General features: G+C 51.3%; 1 pseudogene; it reads right to left on the bottom strand.

The window, feature by feature from the left end:
* Positions 1 to 841: 841 nt before the first annotated feature.
* Positions 842 to 2,854, bottom strand: LOC115083656 (annotated as a pseudogene).
* Positions 2,855 to 27,019: the final 24,165 nt, after the last annotated feature.

Here is a 27,019-nt window from a genome sequence, read left to right as displayed (position 1 = left end):
GATGTCTGCTCAGCCTGCTGCACTGAAGGGCAGGTAGTGTGGACCTGCGGTTCTTAACCTTTAGTCTATCAGGACCCACCTGAGAGATGACGCTCACATGCGTGACACACGGAGCACATGACCATCATGGGACTAAATACAGGCACATGCTCTGCATCCACAGGAGTCCCCTGCGTCCTAACAATGAGTGCAGAGCAGAACTGACATTTCCCTGTACAACTCACCATACAAAAAGATATTCTGATTCTGGTGTCATCTTAACAGCATCACAAACTCCCTCTACTACCAGGTGCATTGTAAAATAATACAAACAACCCCCTCGCTGTGCACATCTATCAAACCTCAGCAGCACTAACTCCAAGAAATGAAACAGCACTAGCCCTACCCATGAAAAGGCAGCAGCTCACACCCAGTGCAATATCATATTGAGGAAAAAATACAATACATAAGACTGATACAAAGCTCATCTCAGTCACAGACAGACCTGCCTTCACCTAATACAGAATAAAAGAGCACAAATTACAAATGCAGAAACTAAAACTGGAATGGAAACCCCAAGCCCACCTTCTGCATGCAGTGCAAAACTGAAGCCTAGAAACAGAAATATATTTCCTCCTACACTGAGCAAAGTTCAAAGAGAGAAGAAATGCATATTCTCAAACCTGACATAGTACGGCCCTTGTACCCAGACACTCCAATCCATGCCCCCAACACCCCTCACTTCTCCCAGCTACTCAATCATCCCTTCACATGCTCCTATCCCTGTCCTACATTCCCAACACCCCACCCCACATCCTCTTCCCTGTGCTCCCTCTCTCCCCTAATCAGCTTTCTCCCCTCCCCTACCACGTTCAGTACATTTAAATGGTTTTTCTCCAGTATGGATATTGTGATGCTGTCTGAGACATGCCTTGTCCCTGAAGCTTTTACCACATTCAATACATTTAAATGGTTTTTATCCAGTATGGATTCTCTGATGCAATATTAAATAAACCTTCTGAGAAAAGCTTTTACCACATTCAGTACATTTAAATGGTTTTTCTCCAGTATGGATTTTCTGATGCTGTCTGAGACATGCCGTGTCCCTGAAGCTTTTACCACATTCAGTACATTTAAATGGTTTTTCTCCAGTATGGATTTTCTGGTGCCGTCTGAGACACGCCTTGTCACTGAAGAGTTTACCACATTCAGTACATTTAAATGGTTTTTCTCCAGTATGGACTCTCTGATGCAACGTAAGAGATCTCCTCCGAATGAAGCATTTACCACATTCAGTACATTTAAATGGTTTTTCTCCAGTATGGACTCTCTGATGCAACGTAAGAGATGTCCTCCGAATGAAGCATTTACCACATTCAGTACATTTAAATGGTTTTTCTCCAGCATGGATTCTCTGATGCAATATGAACTGCACCTTCCGAGACAAGCTTTTACCACATTCAGTACATTTAAATGGTTTTTCTCCAGTATGGGTTTTCTGATGCCGTCTGAGACTTGCCTTTTCACTGAAGCTTTTGCCACATTCGGTACATGTAAATGGTTTTTTCTCCAGTATGGATTTTCTGGTGCCGTCTGAGACATGCCTTGTAACTGAAGCTTTTACCACATTCAGTACATTTAAATTGTTTTTCTCCAGTATGGATTTTCTGATGCTGTCTGAGACATGCCTTGTCCCTAAAGCTTTTACCACATTCAGTACATGTAAATGGTGTTTCTCCAGTATGGATATTCTGATGCTGTCTGAGACATGCCTTGGCCCTGTAGCATTTACCACATTCAGTACATTTAAATAGTTTTTCTCCAGTATGGATTTTCTGGTGGTGGCTGAGACATGCCTTGTAACTGAAGCTTTTACCACATTCAGTACATTTAAATGGTTTATCTCCAGTATGGATTCTCCGGTGCAATATGAAATACACCTTCTGAGAGAAGCTTTTGCCACATTCAGTACATTTAAATGGTTTTTCTCCAGTATGGGTTTTCTGATGCCGCCTGAGGTAGGCCTGGTCACTGAAGCTTGTACCACATTCAGTACATTTAAATGGTTTTTCTCTAGTATGGATTTTCAGATGCTGCATGAGAGATGACATCCGACTAAAGTTTTTACCACATTCCATACATTTACATGGTTTTCCTCCAGTATGGATTTTCTGATGCAGTCTGAGGTGGGCCTTGTCACTCAAGCTTTTACCACATTCAGTACACTTAAATGGTTTTTCTAATAAAGAGACCTCAGAACTGTAAGATTCCCCATCTTGAGGACATTGAGAGTGTCTCTTACCTGTGTGTGTACTTTGGTGTATTACTAAGATTTCTCTGCAAGAAAAGGTTTTCTTGCATTCAATACAAGTAAAAGTGCTCCCTTCAGTGTAGATTCTCTGGTGTAAGTTCAGGGTTAACTTCTGCTTGCATGGAAAAGGTCTCTCTCCTGGGTGACTCCTCTGGTGCAATACAAAATGACCTTTTCTATTAAAGTTTTTCCCACAGGTGTCACAGTGAAAGGATTTCTTCCCTTCCTCCTCTTTCTGCTGGAGGTCAGAAGTCATTTGATCACTGTTATTACTCTGGAAGGGATTCTCTCTTCTCAGGTGTGCCTGCTGCTCAGGGATGTCTGTGAACTCCCTGTCACTTCTCTCACCTGCAGTGACTCCATCCAGTGACTCTCCTGCAGGGTCTTGCTGCTTCTTCTCTGATCCCTGCTGTCTTTGGCTAATGTCTGCCCCCTCAGTCCTCTGGGCAAGATTCTCACAGACATTTCCTGATTGTCTTGGTGTAAATGCCAATAATATAGGGTGTTCTTCTCGATTCTCCTCCCTCTTCTCTTTCTGTATGACCTCATTGTCTGCTGGATACAAAAAGAAGGAATTAATCATGTGTAAGAGACAATGGCATGGAAAGCTATCAACAACCTGAGATGAGATGTTTAGAAGGATCACATAATGAATGCATATTAAAGAATTCTGTGACTTAGCAGAAGCTTTATGTATTCCTATGAAAACCTCTCTATGATGTCTCTATAGAAATATTCAGAGAAGTTAAGAAAATCAATGGGTTCTCTTTACCATACTGTGTAGGATGCAGAAATAAAGCTGATGCAATACAGGAACTTTGGAGATCATACAGGTCCCTCCTTTAGGATTCCTGTAGGTCTGGTGCCTCGGGGCTTATCTACTATTTATTTAGTAACATTTATAATCTGCTTATACCGGATCTGCCAAACTAAACATTATAATAACAAATTAAATTAATAATAATCATGGACCATTAAACTTCAGAGATCTAAAGACAATAGTTAAAATTTAAAATGTAATCCACTGCTGGAGCAGCAACCAAAGTAATTCACGCAGCAGCAGAGTCACATGATCCCAAGGAAAGCTTCTTATAACTAAACGGGCCCTGGACGGTTGGAGCGTTTGCAAGGCTCGCAGGCTAGAGTGAGGCAGACCAATACATTTATTTATTTATTTATTTAAGAATTTTTTTATATACCGGGGCACGTTAAAAACATCACCCTGGTTCACAATGTAACGTAACGTAGCAACAGGCTTTACAATAATTTAGAATAGATAAGCATAGATAAACATTATTTAGCTTTACTATAAATTAGAATAGATAAACATTATGACAACTGTTCAACTTGGGATAGGTGGTTTATCAGGTGTTACGTGATAAACTCATAAGGAGAGTAGAAGAGAAAAGGTGATTGGAATATGGGCAGGTAAGGAGAGGTAATTCTTAGGAGGGTAGAAGAAAAATAGGTTCTTTAACTATTCACAAAGTGACAGGTAAGAGGGCGGATATGGAGGGGTAGGAGGAGGATGGGGCTGTTGAAATGGGAGGAGGAGGATGGGGCTGTTGAAATGGGAAGAGGAGGAGGGGGGTGGGAGGAAGGGGAACAGGGATGTGGGAGGGGGCGGGGATGAGGGGGGGGGTCATGATTGTTAAGTTCAGTAGAGGCGTGTCAGTCGGGAGGGGCGTGAGGGTCGGGTATGTAGATTTGGGCGTGGATGGTTAGTCGGGGTATGCTAGTTTGAAGAGCCAGGTTTCAGATTCTGTTTGAATTTTTTTATGGCAGGGTTCCTGGCGTAGATGGGGTGGCATTTTGTGCCTGCTATAATGAATGATCTTTCTCTGATCGTGGCATGTTTGATGACTTGGGGGAGGGTGTCAGGAGTTTGGCTTGGTGCTGTTTTCTAGTTGGTCTGGTTGTGTTGTGGATGTGGAGATGTTCAGGGAACCAGTGCATGTTTTGGTTTGTGAATGGCTTTGTGTATGAGGGTGAGGGATTTATAGATTATCCTGGAGTTTACTGGGAGCCAGTGTAGGGATTGAAGAACTGGGGTGATGTGTTCGTGACGGTGAGTATTTGTGAGAATGCGGGCGGCAGCATTCTGTAGGAGCTGTAACGGTTGAAGGGTATTTTTTGGGAGGCCTAGTAGGATAGCGTTGCAGTAGTCCAGTTTGGATAGGATCATGGCCTGCAGGTACTGTTCGGAAGTCAGAAGAGTGTAAGAGTGGTTTGATTCTCTTCAAGGTGTGGAGTTTGAAGAATCCGCTCTTTATGGTGTTAGAAATGAATTTTTTGAGGTTAAAGTGGTTGTCTATCCATATGCCTAGGCTGCGGACGAATTCGGTGGGGGGGCAGCCTGGGTGGCGAGGGGGAAGAAAGGCTGAGTGTGGGAATGCTGGGGGGAGAGAGGATGAGTAGTTCGGTTTTGTTGGTGTTGAGTGCCAGAAAGTTGTCAGTGAGTAATTTGTTTATGTCAGACAAGCAGATTTCCAAGTCTTCATTGCGTTAGTGATAGAGTCTGTTATAGGTATGAGTATCTGTACGTCGTCTGCATATATGAAGTGCTGGATGCCCAGTTTGGAGAGCAGTATGCAGAGGGGTATGAGGTATATATTAAAAAGGGTTGATGATAGGGATGAGCCTTGTGGAACTCCTTGTGATAGCTGACCGGTTTGGATTCATTGCGGCCGATTTTTACTCTATAGCTCCTGTCCCTGTAGGTAAGACTGCAACCAGAGAAGGGCGTTGTCTGTGATGCCCATTTCCTTGAGGCGTTTAATGAGTATGTTGTGATTAACTGTGTCGAATGCCGCCGATATATCTAGAAGTGCGAGTATGTGGGGCTGTCCTTTGTCCAGGGCTTTGAGTATGGTTTCCGAGAGGGAGATAAGTAGGGTTTCTGTGCTATTGGTGTTTTACGGAAACCAAACTGTGAAGATGAGAGAATGTTGTGGTCTTCTATGTATTCTGTAATTTGTTTATTAATTATTTTTTCTAGTATTTTGGAGAGGAACGGGAGGTTTGACACTGGGTGATAGTTGGCTGGATCAGTGGTGTCTAAGTCCGGTTTTTTGAGGATGGGTTTTATAATGGCTTGCTTCAGTTGTGTAGGGACCTGTCCCAGTGAGATATATTTATTGAGGATATTTGCGATGTGTTTGGCAATTGATGTAGGGTTTGAGATTAGTGTTATGGTGTGCAGGTTGTCTGAGGGATGATAGGCGGGTTTGAGTTTTTTGATAATATTTTCAGTTTCTAGTGTAGATGTGTTTTCAAAATTTGAGAGGGTGGTGTTTGAGGTATGTATGGGTGTTATGGGATTGTAGTGGTCATTGGGAGTATTGCTAGGAGTTGTTAGGTTCGGGAGATTGGGGTGAGGTGAGAAACGAGCCATAATGGTCTGTACCTTAGTGTTGAAGTATGATGCTAATTTTTCACACTTTGTTTCATCGTCGTGGTTAAGGTTGTGTCTGTCTGGTGCTGTGATAAGGCTGGTTACGTATTGGAAGAGGGCTTGTGGGTTGAACTGGAACTGATGGATTCTTGCAGCATAGAAGTCTTTCTTTGTTTTTTCAGTGGCTTTTCTGTAGGTGTGTAGAAGGGCGCAAAACTGTGCTAGGATGGTGGGTGTTTGGTTCCTCCGCCAGGATTTTTCAACTTTACGAAGGTCGAGTTTCATGGTTTTAAGTTCATTTGTATACCATGGTTTCTTATTATTTTTGTTTGCTTTGATTTCTTTGGTGTGGGATGGGCAGAGTTTATCTGCTATGTCTGTGGTGATTTGAAACCATGAAGCTGTGGCTGTGTTTGCGTCAGTGAGGTCTATGTTGGGGAGTTCTTTTGAGAGGGCCTCAAGGATGTTTTCAGTCTTGCCTTTTTTGCGAAATGTTATTGTTTTTTTGGGTTGCGAGGGGGGGGGGGTGTCTTTGATTGTGTAGCGTGTGTCTATTCGGAAGTGGTCTGACCAGGGGATGGGTGTGCATCTGGGTTGGTCAGTTTGGATTGAGGAGTTGGTAAAGATGAGGTCGAGTGTATGCCCAGCCTTGTGCGTGGGTTCTGAGACATTTTGTTTGAAACCAAGTGCTGTCATAGCTGTTAAGATAGCTTCAGAAGAAGGGGAGAGGGGGTTGCGGTCTACATGAATATTCAGGTCTCCCAGAATTATGGCAGGCTTGGTATTGTTTATGTGTGTAGAGATGTATTCTATGATGTGGGAGGGATTTTTTCGAGAAGGCCAGGGGGGGCATAGATTAAGCAGAGTTGGAGGGAATTAGATTTGAATATGCTGATTTCCAGTTGGGGGGTGGTGTAATATTTTGGAGCGTGAGGTTGAAGTTCTTTTTGGCGGCCAGGAGTAGTCCACCTCCCTTTTTTTTTTTTACTTCTAGGTATGGAAAATAAGCTGTATGCATCTGAGGATAGTTGGTTAATTAAGACGGAGTCGGTATCCTTTAACCAGGATTCCGTGATGGCGCATATGTCCGGGGCTTCGTCTGTGAGGATGTCCTGTAGTAGAATGGTCTTTTTTAGAATGGATTGGGCGTTGAGTAGTAGAATGGAGAAAGATAGCATACCCAGGATTTGTGTGAGGGGGGATGCCATAATGGGGATGATTGATCTGTGTTGTTGTGTGATGTATGTGTGACTGGTCATTTTGTGGTGGGTGTAGAAGTGTTTTATGGTGGGAATAGGTTGTGGAGTCATTATTGTAAAGGGTGGGGGGGTTCTGCTATTGGTTGGTTGTTATATGTAGGGTAGGGTGTTGTTCGCTGCAGGGGTGCGTTAGTATGAGGTAACGGGTGGATACTTTCCTATGGAAGGGAGGAGATACTTTCCTATGGTAGGGAGGAGAGGTTGTGGGTGGAATGCAGGAGACGGGGGTGGTGTAGGTGAGGGCGGGTGTGATATCTAGTTTCTGAGGTAGGGCAGGTTGTGTAGTCTCTAGAGGGATAGGGGGTGTTAGCGGCACGTTATCGTAGTTATACAAACAGTATCATAAGAGGTAGGCAAATTAATGTGGTTATGTAGGCAATGTCAGAAGAGGCAGGCAAATTAAGAGGTTATGCAGGCAGATTAACGTGGTTATAGCAGGCAAATAACGTGGTTATCCAGGGCAATGTCAGAAGAGGCAGGCAATTATATAGGCAATACAAGCAAACTAGGTAGAATCAGGCAATTATTGTAACAATTATAACAGGCTGTAGAACATAGCATTTAACTAAGGCAAAATTTTATTTATTTTTTTTTTAACTGCTGTGGGAGTATGTGAGATAAAGAGCCTGAGGGGGTGGGTAAAACGTCTTACAGTTGGTGGGGTCCTGTTGGTCTCAAGACTTGTATTTGGGTTATGAGATGTAGAGTTGATGGATAACGGATCCTGGGCGGCGTCGGAGTCACATGGCAGCAGGCAGGATGAGACTGAAGGCTTGTCGTTGGTCTGTAGGAGATTGTAGGGTAGCTGCGGCTGCGGAGGCGCACAAAGGGGCGGGCCCCTTTGTCGCGCTCCTTCGTGCGCGCGGCGCCGGATAGCGATAGGATTTAAATGTCGGCTGGGGCGGATGCTGGTTGGCTGTCCTGGCTGGCGGGCGGGACGCGGCAGGTCGATGTCGTCGGTGCACTCCGGTCGGGGGCGGAGTTCAGGCCGGCGGGCGGAGAGGAGCCTCGCGGTCGGCGCCTGGGCTGCTGGGGGTAAGGGTGCTACTGAGGCCTTACCCCGGCGGGTCCTGGGTGCCGAAAGCGCAGGCCTGGCTTCGCACTCTACCGCTGGAACGAAGAAAGAGGCCAGCGCCGGAGAGCAGTAGGATTTAAATGCCGGCTGGGGCGGCTGCTGGTTGGCTGTCCTGGCTGGCGGGCGGGACGCGGCAGGTCGACGTCGTCGGTGCGCTCCGGTCGGGGGCGGAGTTCAGGCCGGCGGGCGGAGAGGAGCCTCGCGGTCGGCGCCTGGGCTGCTGGGGGTAAGGGTGCTACTGAGGCCTTACCCTGGCGGGTCCTGGGCGCCGAAAGCGCAGGCCTGGCTTCGCACTCTACCGCTGGAACGAAGAAAGAGGCCAGCGCCGGAGAGTGGTAGGATTTAAATGCCGGCTGGGGCGGCTGCTGGTTGGCTGTCCTGGCTGGCGGGCGGGACGCGCAGGTCGACGTCGTCGGTGCGCTCCGGTCGGGGGCGGAGTTCAGGCGGCGGGCGGAGAGGAGCCTCGCGGTCGGCGCCTGGGCTGCTGGGGGTAAGGGTGCTACTGAGGCCTTACCCTGGCGGGTCCTGGGCGCCGAAAGCGCAGGCCTGGCTTCGCACTCTACCGCTGGAACGAAGAAAGAGGCCAGCGCCGGAGAGCGCTAGGATTTAAATCTGCTGTAATCCAGATTGCCTCTCCCAGCTCTCACAGAGGATTCAGAAACCCAGGAATATAATGGGTACAGTGTGGTTCTGGTAGAACAAGACTGTAACTCTGAGGACACCCCAATTCCCCAACTCTTGCAGTGTTCCTGTATATCCACCCCCCTCTACTCCCACACAGAAGTCAGAATCCAGGATTCAAAAACCCAGGAAGGTAAAATTTACAGATCAGCTGATAATTTTCTTTCCTCTAGGATAGGCAAAGCCAATCCCCAGAAGTGGGTTATGCACACCTACCAGCAGATGGAGACAGAAAACCAACGGACTCGCTGATGTCACCCTCATATAGCCCTGTACTGACATCAGCGTGCCAGTATTCTGCAAAAGTCAACTGTGGCAACTAATTAACACTAGAACTGTAAGTCCGGAGTTAAAACACTCTCCTCCCCCAATCATTGACTTCTTTTTTTCTTCCAGTGAGCAAAGCACTGGACTCAGACGAGAAGGAAATGCAGAAGCCATAAACAGACAAAGAAGGCAAACACACTTACAAGGCCCTTAGACGACCTGAAGATCTGCATCGGCCCTACGAATTCTACTTTCAATAATGTCCCTGAGAAAGGACAAATAGAAAAAATCAGAACAAGCAGCTCAGGGTAGGATTTGTGGATTGGCCTGCCTCTCAGAGAGGAAAGGAAATGATCAGGTAAGTAGTAATCTCACCTTCCTCTTACATCCAGGCAGTCCAGTCCACACAAGAGGGATGTACCAAAGCTACTTCCTCCGTAAGGGAGGAGGCTGCTCTGGCACAAGAGCAACTTCTCGAACCCCAACAACCATACACTAAAGCCTGGAGAAGGGATATAACCAAGACAACGTCACTGCTAGGCAAATCTCCAACAGAGAAAGCAAACATTACTCTGCCCACGATACCAGTAGCAAATGTAATCCACTTTGAAGTGCTGAAAAAAAGTGCGAAAAGCAGAATATAACTCTAAATAAATTGGTGAAATTACTTTACCTGATAATTTCGTTTTCCTTAGGGTAGACAGATGGACTCAGGACCAACGGGTATAGCGTTACTCCCTTGATAGCAGTTGGAGACGGATCAGATTTCAATCTGACGTCAGCCCTAGTACATATATCCATGCAGGAAGTGCAGCTCTTCAGTATTTCCGTCTCCATAGCAGTTAGGGACTCTATGCACGCTAGCGCAGCGTTAGAGTAAATTACCAAATAAATCCAAATCTTACCCTCTACAGACGAGCACCGCTCTCCTGCGGTGACACCCATTGGGTCACTCCCCTAGTTGAGATTCCCGAGGTGATTCCACGATCCCTCGGAGGTGAGCCTTGGTCCGGCAAGCCGACCCTCGACAGGGACCTAGCCCCCGACATCGGGTAAGGCTGAGAGGCAGCGGGTGCAAACCTCGAGCATGGCTGTGAAGGTATTTCCCTCTCCCCCCCCCCCCCCCGCAGCCGGAGGATCCCGCCCGGAACGAAAGCAGGAAGCGCCGAGACAAGGTAAGGTAAAATCTATTTAAAAGTCTCCGGTCTTCGAAACTCGAGAGAGACGCACAGGTCGCCAGCCGGACCAGTGCCACCGGTTGATTGGCCCTAGCAGGGCTAGACCCCGGTCAGATCTGAGGTCCTCCCACGTGGAGACCTTCCAAGGTGTACCCATATTGTTCCGCTGGTAGCCATCACCATTTTGGCCCTGTTTTGTTCACCGCCCTGTCCGCCGTCTCGTTGCACGCACAAGCGAAGCGCATAACACTGTGCCGGGCGCATAATTCGACCCGTGCGCGCACATCGCTCTGCACGTGCGCACCAAACCTACACGCGCAACTTCGACGCACACCGGAACGCACAACTGTATTGTACGCACAGAAGCCATGGCACCACCAGAAAATAAGCTCAAATCTCAGGGCCTTTGCCCAGCATGCCACAGAGCTGCATAGCATGAGGAGGCCACGGCCCTGTGTATACAATGCGAAGAAGCCTTAGGGGACCCAACTGATGGCCCTCCCAAGCCGGCACCAGACCCCAGCCTCATGAGCGGTACTCCGGACCTAGCATCACACAGCAGGACCCCCACTCAAACGGGGCTCCCCAGGGACTCGGTGCCCCCTAGTCTAGACCCAGCTTCCATCTCCTGGGTGGAATTCTTCAAAGGTCTGCATACCTTCGTCCACATGCAACCAGGGCCTCCTACAATGCGGTCACAGGCCCCACCAGAGGACCTCAACATGCAAGGACCCCTCTATGCCCAGGGAAGTGATCCCAAACGCCCAGAAGCCCCACCTTCGGGGACCGACACATCTCAGATGAGGAGTCAGAGCCCCTGGAGGAAGGGGGGAACACCCTCCGGGGACAGACACCCCATCGAACCATGAGACGCTTCTTCACCAAGGACGAGCTTCCAGACCTGGTCACACATAGCTTACAAGAGCTTGCTATCCCGGGCACCAGGCACCTTGGGGGAACCTAAGACGAACCCACTTTGGAGGGACTTCGTCAGATCTCCCGTCATTTCCCACTATTACCCAGCCGTCCAGCAACTAATTGACCTGGAATGGGATGCCCTAGAAACTACATTCAAATGGGGGCCGGGCCTCTGGCAGCCATGTACCCTCTGGACCCTGCCGCCAAAGATCTCCTGGCATGTCCGAAAGTGGATGCCATGGTCCTGCGCGCTCTCGAAGCGCACTACTATCCCGGGTGGAGGGAGGAGCAAGCACTCAAGGATGCTCAAGACAGACATCTGTAATCCATCCTCAAACAGTCCTTTGACGTCTCCGCTATGTCTTTACACGCTCGCGGCCTGCTGTAGCCTGTGGTGACACGCGCCTGCTTAGCACAGACCAGGGAACAACACTCCCAGGGAAGCCCTGGAACCCAGCTGTATCATTCCTCGCGGACCACAGCTTCGGATCTGGTACAACACAGCAGCTACATAAGAACATGCCATATTGGGTCAGACCAAGGGTCTATCACGTCCAGTATCCTGTTTCCAACAGTGGCCAATCCAAGCTAGAGGGAGTCTCATCTGCCGTGACAGCCAGAAAGACAAATCTGGCTCTAAAACTGGTCTGCCGACGCATCCTCAAAACGAGACTCCACAAGGATGCCTTTCAAGGGAACACTCCTGTTGGAAGCGAACTAGGAGAAACTAGCCAAACAAGTGGGGCGAGACCCACTGCCACAGCTACCGGAGGACAGGAATAAGAGAAACCAGCAAATCCTTTCCGCCGGACCTCCAGAGGGCAGAGGATCACAGCGCTTCAAACCCATATAGAAGCTCATATCAAGCGGCCCGCCCCGCAGGCCAGAGCCAGATCCTTTTGGAACAAGTCATCAATAAAAGGGGAGCCAGTGGTCCCAGGTCCCTTAGCCGCTTCTCCACAAGTGAAGATCAGCCACCGACCCATCCAAAGGGAGGAAGCCATAGGAGGCAATGCTCTTAGGCCCTATTCTACCAAGATGGGTCGAGAGGATAACTTCTGGACAAGTTGAGTCCTATCCATCATTTCGAGAGGAATATTACCTGGATTTTCCACCACCTCCCTCCCCGGGACAAGTGTTGTGGGAATCTCCCTGCCACGCGACCCTTCCAAGAGCAATGGGCAGTAGGATAGTTACACTGATCCAGATACTATAGCCTTAGAGGCTAGAATCATCTCTGCTGCTCTCACTCTACAATTAAATACTGGCCATTATTCGATCCTATTTTATCATTCCCAAGAAGGAAGGAACATTTAGACCGATCCTGGACCTCAAGGCGGCTCAACCATCACCTGAAGATTCCTCGCTTCCGCATGGAAACCCTATGCTCTGTAATAAGGGTGATACAACTGGGAGAGTTCCTTACCACCCTGGATCTGTCGGAAGCCTACCTACACATTCCAATCCAACAAGAGCATCAGCGTTTTCTACGCTTCTCGATCCTGGACCGTCACTACCAGTTCCGGGCACTACCTTTCAGGTTTTAGCCACTGCACCCCCGGTCGGTTCACTAAGATCATAGTGGTGGTGTCGAGCAACACTGAGGAAGGAAAGAATCCGCATGCATCCTTATCTAGACGTTTGGCTGGATCAAGAGCGAAATCCCAGAGGAAAGCCACCAGGCAACAGAGTCAAAACTCTACTGGAGAGCCTCGGGTGGGTGGGTCAACACAAACAAGAGCTGCCTGCAGCCTTCCCAATCTCTAGAATACGTGGGAGTCCGGTTCGACACCAAACAAAACAAGGTCATCCTGACACCGACAAGGAGATCAAAACTGATGACCCAGTTACGAACGCTGGTGAGCGAACTTCGCCTCACAGCATGGGATTACCTACAAGTTCTTGGCCTCATGGCATCCCACCTGGAAGTAGTCCCATGGGCACGGGCTCATATGAGACCCCTACAACGCTCACTACTATCACGATAGAATCCACTGTCCCAGAACTTACCACACGGCTTCAGCTACCGGACAGAGTTCGGGCCCAACTACAATGGTGGCTACAAGAAGCCTATCTGAGCCAGGGAACGAGACTATCCTCCACAACCAGGATCCTACTCACCATGGATGCCAGCCTATAAGGATGGGGAGCACACTGCCAAGAGGCTAACTGCCCAAGGGCAATGAACAAAGAAGAGTCGGGATGGAATATCAACTGCCTAGAAGCCCGGGCAGTCAGACGAGCCTGCTTAAGGTTCGGACACAGACTCCGAGGCAAAGCGGTCAGAGTAATGTCGGGCAACGCCACAACAGTGGTCTACGTCAACCGTCAGGGAGGAACCAGAAGCTAACAGGTGTCTCTGGAAATAGACCCCCTAATGTCATGGGTGGAAGTGAATCTTCACGAGATCTCGGCCATCCACATTGCCGGGAAAGATCCAGGAGAAAGGAAACTCTGAACCACAGCATTTCAACTGACAGTAAACCGAAGGGGAAAACCAACCATGGACCTCCTGGAAAACAGGTTCCAACACCCAAGTACCCAGTTTTCTTCAGCTGCAGGCGGGAACCCCAGTCCAGGGAATCGATGCCCTAGTACAGACCTGTGTTTTCAAATGTATTACTTAACAATTTCTTTTGTATAAATTCAATAGTACTCAGTCAACCTACACTCTGTGGAGCTGGAGACCGCCAGTGTTCTTCAACCGGAAGGCGTCAACACCCGGCAGGGTGGAGGCCCTATATAAGCAAAACATGGCTTACTGTATATCGGTGAATCCCGATGTATACCGGCAACCGGGCGGGATGCTGAGTCCATCTGCTTACACTAAGGAAAACGAGATTACCAGGTAAGTAATCTCTACATTTCCTCTCTACAGGCCTCTCGATCGCACCCTTCCCCCCAACAGGCTCCATGCCGACCGCGAGGACTTTCTCCCTCCGGCACTCCGCCTCTCCGGGCCCACTTACCAGCCCAGCGCCTCCCTGCAGCCCTCCACGAATCCGGCGCAGATCGGTGACGTCATCGCGGGGCAGCGCCAGGGGATTTAAAAGCCCTTGCTCCTCCCGGTGTCGCGCGCCGAAGGAGCGCGACAAAGGGGCCCGCCCCTTTGTGCGTCCCTTCGTGCAGCCCCAGCGGGCAGCCAATAGCTCAAGCTCTCTCTCCCACGCCATCGAATAATCAAATTAATAAAAACTAACTGTCAACCCCTTGCAAGAAGGAAATCGCATTCAAATTCACGCAACCATCGGCAGAACCCCAGACTCTTCTCAAGACAAGGAACAACTCCACAGAGACCACACTACAGAGATTACACCAACCACGAGACTACGCCACAGAGACTACGTCACAGAGACTACACCGACCACGAGACTACGCCACAGAGACTACACCGACCACGAGACTACGCCACAGAGACTACGCCACAGAGACTTCACCACAGAGTCTACACCGACCACGAGACTACACCACAGAGACTCTACCTCAAAAGCAAAAATGCTGAACCGCTTACGCACCTACAAATCCCTCATCCCTATAATGATTTCTCCCCCACCACTCAGTTTTTTAGGACTATCTCTATTCACCATCATTCTATTTAACGCTCAATCACTCACTAACAAAACAATAATACTCAATGATCTTCTGCAGGATTCAACCCCAGACTTTTGCGTTATAACCGAAACATGGCTAAAATCTTCAGACATCGCCCTCATAAACCAATTACCAACACAGACCTACGATTTTTTCTCTATCCCAAGGCAAAAAAAACAGAGGCGGGGGACTCTTCTTAGCTGTCAAAAATTCCTCTGAGATTCTCACACTACCCAATCCATCCCGCTACCAATCTAGAAATAGGATTGTTTAAATCTGAACATTTGCAAATCCTCCTAGTCTAACCCCCTCCAGGCCTGCTAGATTCTGATGCCTCTCCATTCTCGAAATCATAGCCTCTCACTTAAACTATTTCACTATTACAACCGGACTCCAAGCAGACCGCCAGTCCAACTATTTACTAACTCCGGCATTTCACAAACCAAACAACCAGAATGTTGCGGTCTCCACCGCTTTCCCCCTTGTTGCTGTACTCAGGGCTCACCTCCGAAGCCGGGAACGCCGCTCCCGCAGCTCTGCTGGGCCTTTGGGGCGTCCGCCATTACTGGATCATCTCGCTGCGAGGACACGCATTATGGACGCACGGTCACCGGAAGTCTGGCCCCGCCTGGACTAACTACGCCACGCCCCAAGCCAGATTTAACCGGCGTTCATCTGCCTTCTCATTGCCTTGCAACGAGGGTCGCTACTGTTAGTAGTTCTTAGCTGCGCTTCTGCTGTTCTGCTTCCCGGTTGACCTCAGCTTGTTCCTGACTCCGCTTCTGCCTGCCGCCTGCCTTGACCTCCGCTTGTTCCTGACTCCGCTTCTGCCTGCCGCCTGCCTTGACCTCAGCTTGTTCCTGACTCCGCTTTGCCTGCCGCCTGCCATGACCTCAGCTGTTCCTGACTCGCCTCTGCCTGCAGCCCGCCATTGACTTCAGCTTGTGCCCGACTCCGCTCCTGCTTGCCGCCAGCCTCCGACCTTTGCCTGCACCTGAGACTGCTTCGACTGACTGCCAGCCTGACTTGGGTTTGTCTTTCTACTCACTGCTCGGTCTGGCTCCATTGCACGCTACTGACTCCGGTCCTGCCTTCAGCAGGTCACAGCCTACGATACACTACAGACTCTGTTCCTGTTACCTGTCTGCTCCACTCCGCGGCATACTAAGACCCCGGGTCTGCTCTCTGCTGCTTGTCAGCAGGCTAGACTCTATCACTGCCCCGCTCTCGCCGGGCCTTCCTGTTCCCTGCTGCTGGACTCTGTGGTTACTCTTGCCCAGGCCTTTTCTATAGAGACTGTTACTGTGCTCCTAAGTCCCAAGGTTCTAGGACCCTACGGGCTCCTCCTGGGGGGTTCCTGGTTCCTGGGTGAAGACCTGTGCCTGTGGCTCCGCCTCCCGAGCTACTCTACCCAGGGTAGTTCGGCTCAAGGGTTCACACCTGGACTGCAGCTTCCCAGACTGCAACAGTTTGCAAGGCCATGGACTCGGCGGAGTCTCCCAGTCTGCAGGCTATCCCTGGGATGGCGCAGCCTTCAACAGCAGCAACATTGTATTGATACTTGCTGCCACTGTGGACCAATTGGTCTCTCGTCTAGAAGCTTCTACTGCCAAGGGCCTTCTGTACCAGTCGCTGCCCAATACACAGTTGCCAGCTCCTAGCAGGTACGCTGGGGACAGTAAGTCCTGCCGTGGGTTCCTGAACCATGTCAAGTACGGTTCACTTGTTACCACCCAGTTTCCCACTGAAGCGGCTAAAGTGGCCTATATTTTTCTTTACTGGATGGCAAGGCGCTGAATGGGCTTCACCCTTGTGGGAACGCTCCGATCCTCTGCTACAGAATCTTCAGGAATTCCTTCTTCAGTTTCGCCTGGCCTTTGATGACCCTGCACGCCAGTCCACGGCGGCTTCTGAACTCCTGCATCTCCGACAGGGCACGTCCAGTAGCGGAGTACATTATCAACTTTCGGACCCTGGCCATGGAACTGGCTTGGCAGGATGATTGTTTAAAAGGGATCTTCCTTGAAGGCTTGGCTGGTCGGATTAAAGATGAACTGGCAGGACGGGAGATTCCTGAGGAGTTGAATGACTTAATGGACATTGCAGGCAAGGTTGACCGCCGTCTTCAACAGCGTGACAGAGAGACTCGGTCGGCTAATAGGAGTCAGCCACGCCTACACGTCTCCTCCAGGTCTCCTCTGCAAAGGACTTCTCCTGCTGCCACCCTGCTTCTGAACCATGCAGCTGGGCAGGTCACCACTTACTCCGGAAGAGAGGAGCCGTCGGCTCCTAGGCCTCTGCCTTATTGTGGAGGTAAAGGACATTTCCTGTCATCTGCACTGAGCGTCCGGGAAACGCCCGTGCCTAGGTTATACCGAGGAGCTACACCTAGGCGCTACCGGATCCGCTCCTCTCTGCACTCTGCCTGTAACCCTCAAGTACCCCGGTGGGGAGATCCAGATTCGGGCCTTTGTCGATTCTGGGGCGAGGGGAACTTTATTGTGGCCGAGCTGGTGAACAACTGGGCCTGCCTACAGAACCAAGGAATCCTCCCTACGCATCTCTTCGATCCGAGGGACCTTGTTGCCTGGAGTTATCTCTCGCTCACGAGACCAGTGACTTTGCACGGGTCTATTTCACTCCGAGGAGATTTCCTACTCATCCTGGAACGAGCCGTGCATCCATTGGTGCTGGGACTTCCGTGGCTCCGTCAGCACTCCCCCGTCATCAGATGGGATGACTTCCAGCTGTTAGCTGGGGTTCTGCCTGCTTTGACCAATGTTTAGCTTCCTCGTCCTCCCAACTCTGCATCTCTGTTCCACACATCTCTGCCAGAGGCTACCAAAGTTTTCAAGATGTCTTCTCCAAGAGATGGCGGAGATTCTCCCGGAACACAGACCTTTGACTGTCCCATTGATCTGGTTCCCGGTACACACCGCCTCGTGGCCGTGTATATCCTCTCTCACTGCCAGAGACTAAGGCGATGTCCCAGTACATCTCCGAGAACTTAGCCAAGGGATTTATTCGTCCATCCCGTCACCGGCAGGTGCTGGATTCTTTTTCGTGGGCAAAAAGGATGGTTCGCTACGACCGTGTATTGACTATCGTGGTCTCAACGCCATACTAAGCGAGACCGCTATCCTTGCCACTCATCCCGGAACTACTGGACCGTCTCCAAGGAGCTCGCATCTTTACCAAGTTGGACTGAGAGGGGCCTATAACCTCGACGTATTCGCCCAGGAGACGAGTGGGAAGACGGCATTCAACACACGTGATGGGCATTACGAGTACCTCGTGATGCCCTTTGGGCTTTGTAATGCCCCCGCCGTCTTCCAGCACCTCATGAACGAGGTCTTCGAGAGATGCTCCATTCCCACGTAATAGTCTACTTGGATGATGTCCTCATATACTCCAAAGACATAGACTCTCACCGCCAGCATGTTTGCCAGGTCCTCCAGGCCCTCCGGGCCAATCATCTATATGCCAAGCTTGAGAAATGCGTGTTTGAAGCTGAATCTCTACCTTTCCTGGGTTATATATCTCAGCAGCGGGCTTTTGGCATGGACCCAGAAAGGTAGCCGCCATCACGAAATGGCCCCAGCCCACGGGTCTCAAAGCCCTCCAGCGCTTCCTGGGCTTTGCGAACTTTTATAGACATTTTATTCCGCGTTACTCTCACCGTGTGGCTCCTCTTACAACCTTGACCTGGAAAGAAGCAGATGTCACGCACTGGGCCGGAGGCTGCTTGTCGCGGCCTTTTCCGATCTCAAGGTAGGCCTTCCTCTCGGATGTCTGTCTCCGACACCCGGACCCTTCATGAACCATTCATCGTGGAGGTCGATGCCTTCCAGCATCGCTGTGGGAGCGGTTCTCAGCCAGCCACTCTGATACTGGACAACTCCTTCCTTGCTCGTACTTTTCCCGGAAGTTCTCAGCGCTGAAATTAATTATCTATTGGGGATAAAGAGTTGCTGGCGATAAAACTCGCCTTCGAGGAATGGAGACAGTGGCTCGAAGGCTCCTTGCACACTACCACCGTTTACACGGATCATAAGAATTTGGAATTTCTGACCCAGGCTCAACGACTGAACCCCCGCCAAGCCCGGCTGGGCCTTGTTCTTCAGTCGTTTGACTTTGTTGTACAATACCGTCCGGCTGCTAAAAATCTCCGGGCAGACGCCCTGTCTCGCACCTCTTGTGCCGAGGAGGACATTGACCCACCACAATTCATCTTGGACCCCTCTAAGATTCGGCTCTCTGCCATGACCATCCTCTCGCAAGACCGCACAGTGCTCTCACGCCGGGACCGTTTGACAGCATTACGATGGGCCCACGACTCCTTGATTGGAGGACATGCTGGACGAGAAAGGACCCTGGAACTTGTTAATCGGTATTACTGGTGACCCAACATCCGGCGTGACGTCGCCTCGTATGTGGCTTCTTGCCCTACCTGTGCTCACCAGAAACCCAATTCTGGCTCCCCATATGGTCTCCTGCACCCGCTTCCGGTTCCCACTGAACCATGGACCCATATAGCTACAGACTTCATAGTTGACCTGCCTCCATCCCAGGGACATACGGTCGTCTGGGTCACGGTTGACCGTTTCTCAAAAATGGTCCATCTGGTTCCCCTGCCTAAGCTTCCCTCTGCACCCGAGTTGGCCCTCCTGTTCACCCAACATGTGTTCAGGCTTCACAGCCTCCCTCAAGATATCGTTTCGGACAGAGGTTCGCAGTTTTGTGGCCCGCTACTGGAGGAGCTCTCTGTAAATGCTTTCAGGTTAAGCTTAGTTTCTCCACAGCCTTTCATCCTCAAAGCAACGGACAGACCGAGAGGATGAACAGGACTCTAAAGCCTACCTCCGGGCCTTCATTAATGAGAGGCAAGACAATTGGTCTGAGCTTTTACCCTGGGCCGAATTTGCCTATAACAACCAGGTCCATGCCGCCACGGCAAATCTCCGTGCCATCTAATATATGGTAAACCATTACGGACCACCACTCCCGCTAGAGGCTTCCCAGTGCCTCACCCGCTGCTCAAGTAACAGCCCAGCAACTCCAGGCATGTGTGGCACATGACACGAAAACAGATTCTCCGTGCGGCCCGCGAAGGCTAAGCAGACGGCCGATCGCCATCGTCGGCCAGCTCCCACATTCCAGCCTGGGGATAGAGTCTGGCTAAGTACGAAGATCTGCAACCTTCGACTTCCCTCACGAAGATTCGCCCCAAAGTTTCTGTGGTCCGTTTCGAGTGGCTGAACGAGTGGGACTGGTATCGTATCGGCTTCGGCTACCCTCTTCCTTCAGAGTACACAATGTGTTTCACGCCTCACTGCTCAAGCCTGTGGTCCTCTCCCGGTATCACCATACACCACCGGACCCTGCAACCACAACCGTTGATGATGACCCTACATACCAAGTACGGGACGTCCTGGACATCCGATTTCACAATCGCAGATGGGAGTATTTACTGGCCTGGGAAGGGTGTGGTGACGAAGATAACACCTGGGAACCCAGCCGTAATATTCTAGACAAAGATCTCCTGCACCAGTTCCACCGGGACCATCCAGAGAAACCCGGTCCGCTCAAAAGGGGCCGTAAAGGGGGGGGTACTGTTGCGGTCTCCACCGCTTTCCCCCTTGTTGCTGTACTCAGGGCTCACCTCCGATGCTGGGAACGCTGGGCCTTTGGGGCGTCCGCCATTACTGGATCATCTCGCTGCTGCTGCTGCTGCTGCTGCTGCCACGCACGCGAGGACGCACGGTCACCGGACGTCTGGCCCCGCCTGGACTAACTACGCCACGCCCCAAGTCAGATTTAACCGGCGTTCATCTGCCTTCTCATTGGCCTTGCAACGAGGGTCGCTACTGTTAGTAGTTCTTAGTTGCGCTTTCTGCTGTTCTCCTTCCCAGTTGACCTCAGCTTGTTCCTGACCTCTGCTTCTGCCTGCCGCCTGCCCTTGACCTCCGCTTGTTCCTGGACTCCGCTTCTGCCTGCCGCCTGCCTTGACCTCCGCTTGTTCCTGACTCCGCTTCTGCCTGCCGCCTGCCTTTGACCTTCGCTTGTTCCTGACTCCGCTTTTGCCTGCCGCCTGCCACTGACCTCAGCGTGTTCCTGACTCCGCCTCTGCCTGCAGCCCGCCATTGACTTCAGCTTGTGCCCGACTTCCGCTCCTGCTTGCCGCCAGCCTCCGACCTTTGCCTGCAGCCTATGAGACTTCTTCGCTGACTGCCAGCCCTGACTGGGTTTGTCTTATCTACTCACCTGCTCGGTCTGGCTCCATTGCCACGCTACTGACTCCGGTCCTGCCGTATCAGCAGGTCACAGCCTACGATACACTACAGACTCTGTTCCTGTTACCTGTCTGCTCCACGCCGCGGCATACTACAGACCCCGGGTCTGCTCTCTGCTGCTTGTACAGCAGGCTACAGACTCTATCACTGCCCCGCTCTCGCCGGGTCTTCCTGTTCCCTGCTGCTGGACTCTGTGGATTACTCTTGCCCAGGCTTCTTCTATAGGAGCTGTTACTGTGCTCCTAAGTCCCACGGTTTCTAGGACCTACGGCTCCTCCTGGGGGGGTCCTGGTTCCCGGTGAAGATCTGTGCCTGTGGCTCCACCTCCCGAGCTACTCTACCCAGGGGTAGGTTCGGTACAAGGGTTCACACCTGACTGCAGCTTCCCAGACTGCAACACAGAATGCAATCAAACTACATATCCTAAAAAGAATAAAAACCTTTATTCCACGCACAGGACTTCAGAACAATTCTTCAAGCAATAATCTTCTCCAAACTAGATTATTGTAACTCGCTACTACTAGGTCTACCAGCTTTCCACACCAAACCTCTACAAATGGTGCAGAATACAGTTGCCAGAATCCTGACGAACTCTAGGAGAATGGACCACATCACCCCAATCCTCAAGGACCTCCACTGGTTACCGATCCATTACAGAATCATATACAAATCCATCACCACCATCTACAAAATCATTCACCAACAAGCCCGGATAAACTTACAAATTCCCTTCAAAAAACACACATCCATCAGACCTATCAGAGAATCCTACAAAGAATCTCTTCAGGTGCCTCACACAAAAACCATTCATCATAAGCCTCTCAGTGCCAGAGCATTCTCAACGCAGGTCCACCATTATGGAAACTCCATCCCAGCGGACCTGAGACAAGAACCCTGCCTTCCCAACTTTCAGAAAAAGGCTGAAAAACTTGGCTTTTTAAAAAAGCCTTTCCAATCCTTGACTGAGACCTACACCAGACATCTTAACCACACCATCCAAAGCTCCGACTGAGACCTACACCCGACATCCCAACCACACTATCATTCGCTGCCATCACCTGCACAGTATAACACTATCATTCACTGTACAAATCACATCTAATCGGAGTCAATCTTGTAACCCTTGTAAATAAGTTGCTGTAAGTTAAATCCCCTTCTTCTCACCTCAACTCCCAGTTATTTATTTCCTTGTTTTATGTAACTGTCACTCTCCTTACAATGCTCTTGTTACAGTTGTTTGAGTTATCCCTTATCTTGCACACTTGTTAATTGTAAACCGGTTTGATGTGATCCATGACATGAAAGCCGGTATAGTAAAAATAATAAAATAAATAAATAAATTTCCTAGCGTGTAGCAGATGGACTCAAAACGAGTGGGATGTACAAAAGCTACTCCCGGACTGGGCGGGAGGCTGCCCGAGGTCCATGTAGGATTGCCCTCGCAAATGCTGTGCCCTCCCTGGCCTGGACGTCCAGACGGTAGAATCTGGAGAAAGTATGAAGGGAGGACCACGTCGCCGCTTTACATATCTCTGCCGGTCAGCATCCCGGTTTCTGCCCAAGAGGCCGCTTGTGCTCTGGTAGAATGAGCCTTGACCTGTAGAGGTGGTGGCTTTCCTGTCTCTACGTAGGCTGCCTTGATAACTTCTTTGATCCAGCGGGCGATGGTCAGCCGTGAGGCCGCTTCCCCTTGCTTCTTCCCGCTGTGCAGGACGAACAGGTGGTCCGCCTTTCGTACTGTTTCTGACATGTCCAGGTATCTGGACAGTAGTCTGCCAATGTCGAGATGACGTAGTATTCAACCTTCTTCCGACTTCTTCAAACCGTCCGTAGTGGGCAAGGATATGGTTTGATTGAGGTGAAATTGCGAGACGACTTTGGGTAAAAAGGAAGGAACCGTGCGAAGATGGACAGCCTCTGGAGTGATTCTGAGAAACGGATCACCGCAGAACAGTGCTTGTAGCTCTGAGATGCGACTGGCTGAACACACAGCCAGTAAGAACACCATCTTCAAGGTCAACAAGGAGAGACAGGCCTCGCAGGGCCTGAAGGGGATCCCGCTAGAAAAATTCCAACACTAGGTTGAGGTTCCCAGGGGCACTGGCCACTTTAGTGGCGGGGCGAATGTGCTTGACCTCCTTTCAGAAGCGTGAAACGTCCGGGTGTGTGGCAATGATTTGGCCATCCCTCCTGGGACCATAGCAAGACAGTGCTGCCACCTGCACCTTGATGGAGCTGAGGGATAAACCCTTCTGAAGTCCATCTTGTAGGAAATCCAAATGATAGGGATCTTAGCGGCATGTGGATTGGTGCTGTGAGAATCGCACCAGGCTTCAAAAACTCTCCAGATCCTTATATACGTAAGTGATGTGGAGAACTTGCTTGCTCGGAGGAGTGTATCGATTACCGCCTCCGAGTATCCTCGCTTCTTCAGTCGAGCCCTCTCAATGGCCAGACCGTAAGAGAGAATTGAGCCGGATCCTCGTGGAGGATGGGACCCTGCTGCAGCAGGTCCCAGTAAGGAGGCAGAGGAAAAGGATTCCCTGCCAGCAATCTTCTCATGTCTGCATACCAGGGTCTTCTTGGCCAGTCCGGGGCCACTAGAAGAACTAGGCCTCTGTGTCACTGAATCTTGTGTATGATGGCGCCCAGCAGGGGCCACGGAGGAAAGGCATATAGCAGAATCCCTTGAGGCCATGGCTGCACCAGGGCATCGATCCCCTGGGATAGAGGATCCCGCCGGCGACTGAAATATCTGGCTACTTGAGTGTTGGACCTGTACGCTAGTAGGTCCATGCCCAGCATCCCCCACTGATCCACAATCATCTGGAAAGCTGTGGGCGACAGCTGCCATTCTCCCGGGTTCAGGCTTTCCCTGCTGAGGAAGTCTGCCTTGGTGTTGTCTATCCCGGCGATGTGGACGGCGGAGATATCTTGGAGATTTGCTTCTGCCCAAATCATCAGGGGAGTGATCTCCAGGGACACCTGTTGGCTCCTGGTTCCGCCCTGTCGGTTGATGTATGCCACTGTGGTGGCGTTGTCCGACATCACTCTGACCGCTCTGTTTCTGAGCCTGTGGGCAAATCGCAGGCATGCGAGCCTGACAGCCCTTGCTTCCAGTCGGTTGATGTTCCACCCCGACTCTCTTCTGCTCCACCGCCCTTGGGCGGTGAGTTCTTCGCAGTGTGCTCCCCATCCGTTCAGGCTGGCATCCGTAGTGAGCAGGGTCCAGGTTGGGGAGGACATTCTCGAGCCCCGGCACAAGTGGCCGGGCTGCAACCACCACCGTAGCTGAATCCGTACTCTGGCTGGTAGAGGTAGGTGTATGGTGTAGTTCTGGAATCGTGGGCTCCTCCGGGCCAGAAGGGCACGTTGCAAAGGTCTCATATGAGCCCGCGCCCATGGGACCACTTCCAGAGTGGATGCCATGAGGCCCAGGACTTGCAGGTAATCCCGAGCTGTGGGCCGGAAGGTGCACAGCAGGACCTGCAGACAATTCAGAAGTTTTGATTTCTTCTTGGAGGTCAAGCTGACCGTGTCCGCCTGGGTGTCGAATTGGACTCAGATATTCCAGCGACTGCGACGGCTGTAGGGAACTCTTGTTTATGTTGACTACCCAACCCAGGCTTTCCAAGAGGGCTATAACCCTGCCGGTTGCCCGGCGGCTCTCCTCTGGAGACTTTGCTCTGATCAGCCAATCGTCCAGATAGGGATGGACGAGGACGAGAATTCCTTCCTTCCTGAGAGCTGCCGTCACTACTACGATTACCTTGGTAAAGATCCGTGGCGCAGTGGCCAACCCGAAGGGTAAGGCTCGGATCTGGAAGTGCTGATTGAGGACTTTGAAGCGTAAATAGCGCTGGTGGTCCTGATGAATCGGGATATGCAAATAGGCTTCCGACAGATCCAGGGAGGTGAGAAACTCCCCTGGTCGCACTGCATTCTTGACGGATCGCAGAGTTTCCATGCGAAAGCTGGGGACACGGAGGTGTCGGTTGACGGACTTCAGGTCCAGGACTGGCCGGAAAGTGCCCCCTTTCTTGCGTACTATGAAATAAATGGAATAATGCCCAGAACTTATCTCCCTTGCAGGGACTGGGACTATGGCTCTTAGGGCCAGGAGCCTCTGTAAGGTCACTTCCAATGCCGCCTGCTTGAGAGGTGAACAGAGAGATTCCACAAACTTGGTCGGCGGAAGCCGAAGAAAATCCAGGTAATACCCGTCTCGGGTGATGGCAAGGACCCATTGATCCGAGGTGATCTCGACCCACCTGTGGTAGAAGAGGGTTAGCCTGCCCCCTATGGCCGCTACCCCCGGATGGGTCGGCTGATTGTCATTGCGGTGTACGGCCGGGGCCAGAACCCGGGCCGGTTCTCCTCTTGTTCTTAGCCCGGGATTCCTGGCCTGAGAACGAGGTGCTTGGTAGCGAGTCCTATAAGGGTTGAAGCCTTGAGAGCTGCCACCTCTAGATGGCCTCGAAAAAGCACGCTGGATCCTCCACGACCTGTCTTCTGGTAGACGGGGTAATGGAGAGGCACCCCAGGTATTAGCCAATTGCTCGAGGTCGCTGCCGAACAGTAGGGAACCTTTAAAGGGCATTCTTGTGAGGCGTGACTTGGAGGACGCGTCGGCTGCCCAATTGCGTAGCCATAGCTGCCTCCTGGATGCCACCAAGGAGGACACTCCCTTGGCAGCCGTACGGACGAGGTCAGAGGCTGCGTCAGTGAGGTATGCGAGAGCGGACTCCATGTCTTCTCCAGGGGTGTTGGTTTGAGCTTGTGATAAACAGGAATGTGTCACCACGGTGCAGCAAGTCGCGATTCGTAAGGACATGGCTGCCACCTCAAAGGCTTGTTTCAAAATGGTGTCCATTCGCCGGTCATGAGCATCCCTGAGGGCCGCTCCCCCCTCAACCGGAATGGTGGTGCGCTTCACAATTGCGTTAACGATGGCGTCTACCTTGGGGCACGCCAGTAGTTCCTTGGACGCCGGGTCCAGAGGGTATATGCCCGACAGGGCCCGACCCCCTTTGAATGAGGCCTCTGGCGCTTTCCATTCCAAATCGATCAGCTGCTGTGCTGCCTGTAAGAGGGGAAAATGGTGGGCCGTCTGGCGCAGGCCCTCCAACAGAGGGTTCATCTTGGGGTCCCCCGGGGTGCCTTGGCCCGGAATGGCCAGTTCTGATAGGCATTGGGAAACCAAGCCCGGAAGATCCTCCTTCCGAAAGAAGCGTCTCATGGTCAGATATGGAGCCATCCCCGAGGAAAGTTCTCCCTCCTCGGGGGAATCTTCCTCTTCCCCGGAGCAAGCCGAATCCCCAAAGTCGGGGCTGCCGGGCGAGGAGTGGCCAGGCCGAGGTCTCGAGGGTCCAGGGGCCGGATCCACCGGAATGGGAGGACCCATTGGAGGGGCAGACTGCATCTGGACAAAGGCGTGAAGCCCCTATAAGAACTCCACCCAGGAAAGTGAGGCCGGATCTGGCCTTAGGGGCACCAGGTCTCTCGGATTCCCTGGCTGCTCGCCGCTGCTTGCTAAGTCCGGAGTGTTCCCCGAGGAACCACAGGGCTGGGACCTGCTCTGGCCCGGAACTCCCATGGCCTCCTCACATTGGGCACATAGGGAGTCTGCGTCCTCGCTCTGGGTGGCTCTGAGGTTGCATGCCGAGCAGAGACTAAGAGTTCTCATGCCTGAGTCTGGAGGAGCTGGCTCTGCGGACGCCTGGGCTCCCTGCTGCTCCATTTCGGCCGTTATTACCACCCAGCCAGAGTATGCGCCTATGAGCGGGCATCTTATAATGCGCGCCTATGAGCGGGTGTCTTATAAATGTGCGCCTATGACCGGGCGCCTAAGAAATGTGCGCCTATGACCGGGCGCCTAAGAAATGTGCGCCTATGAGTGGGCGTCTTAGAAATGTGCGCCTATGAGTGGGCGTCTTAGAAACGTGCGCCTATGCGCGGGCGTCTTAGAAACGTGCGCCTATGCGCGGGCGTCTTAGAAACGTGCACCGACAAATGAGCGTCTTAGCAATGAGCGAGCTCCTATAAGCAAGCGTACTTATCTCGGGCGCCGAGC

This window comes from Rhinatrema bivittatum, chromosome 2, assembly GCF_901001135.1.
Source record: "Rhinatrema bivittatum chromosome 2, aRhiBiv1.1, whole genome shotgun sequence".
NCBI lineage: Eukaryota > Metazoa > Chordata > Amphibia > Gymnophiona > Rhinatrematidae > Rhinatrema > Rhinatrema bivittatum.
The sequence above is the reverse complement of the archived record's forward strand: the minus strand, read 5'-3'. Positions and strand labels throughout refer to the sequence as shown.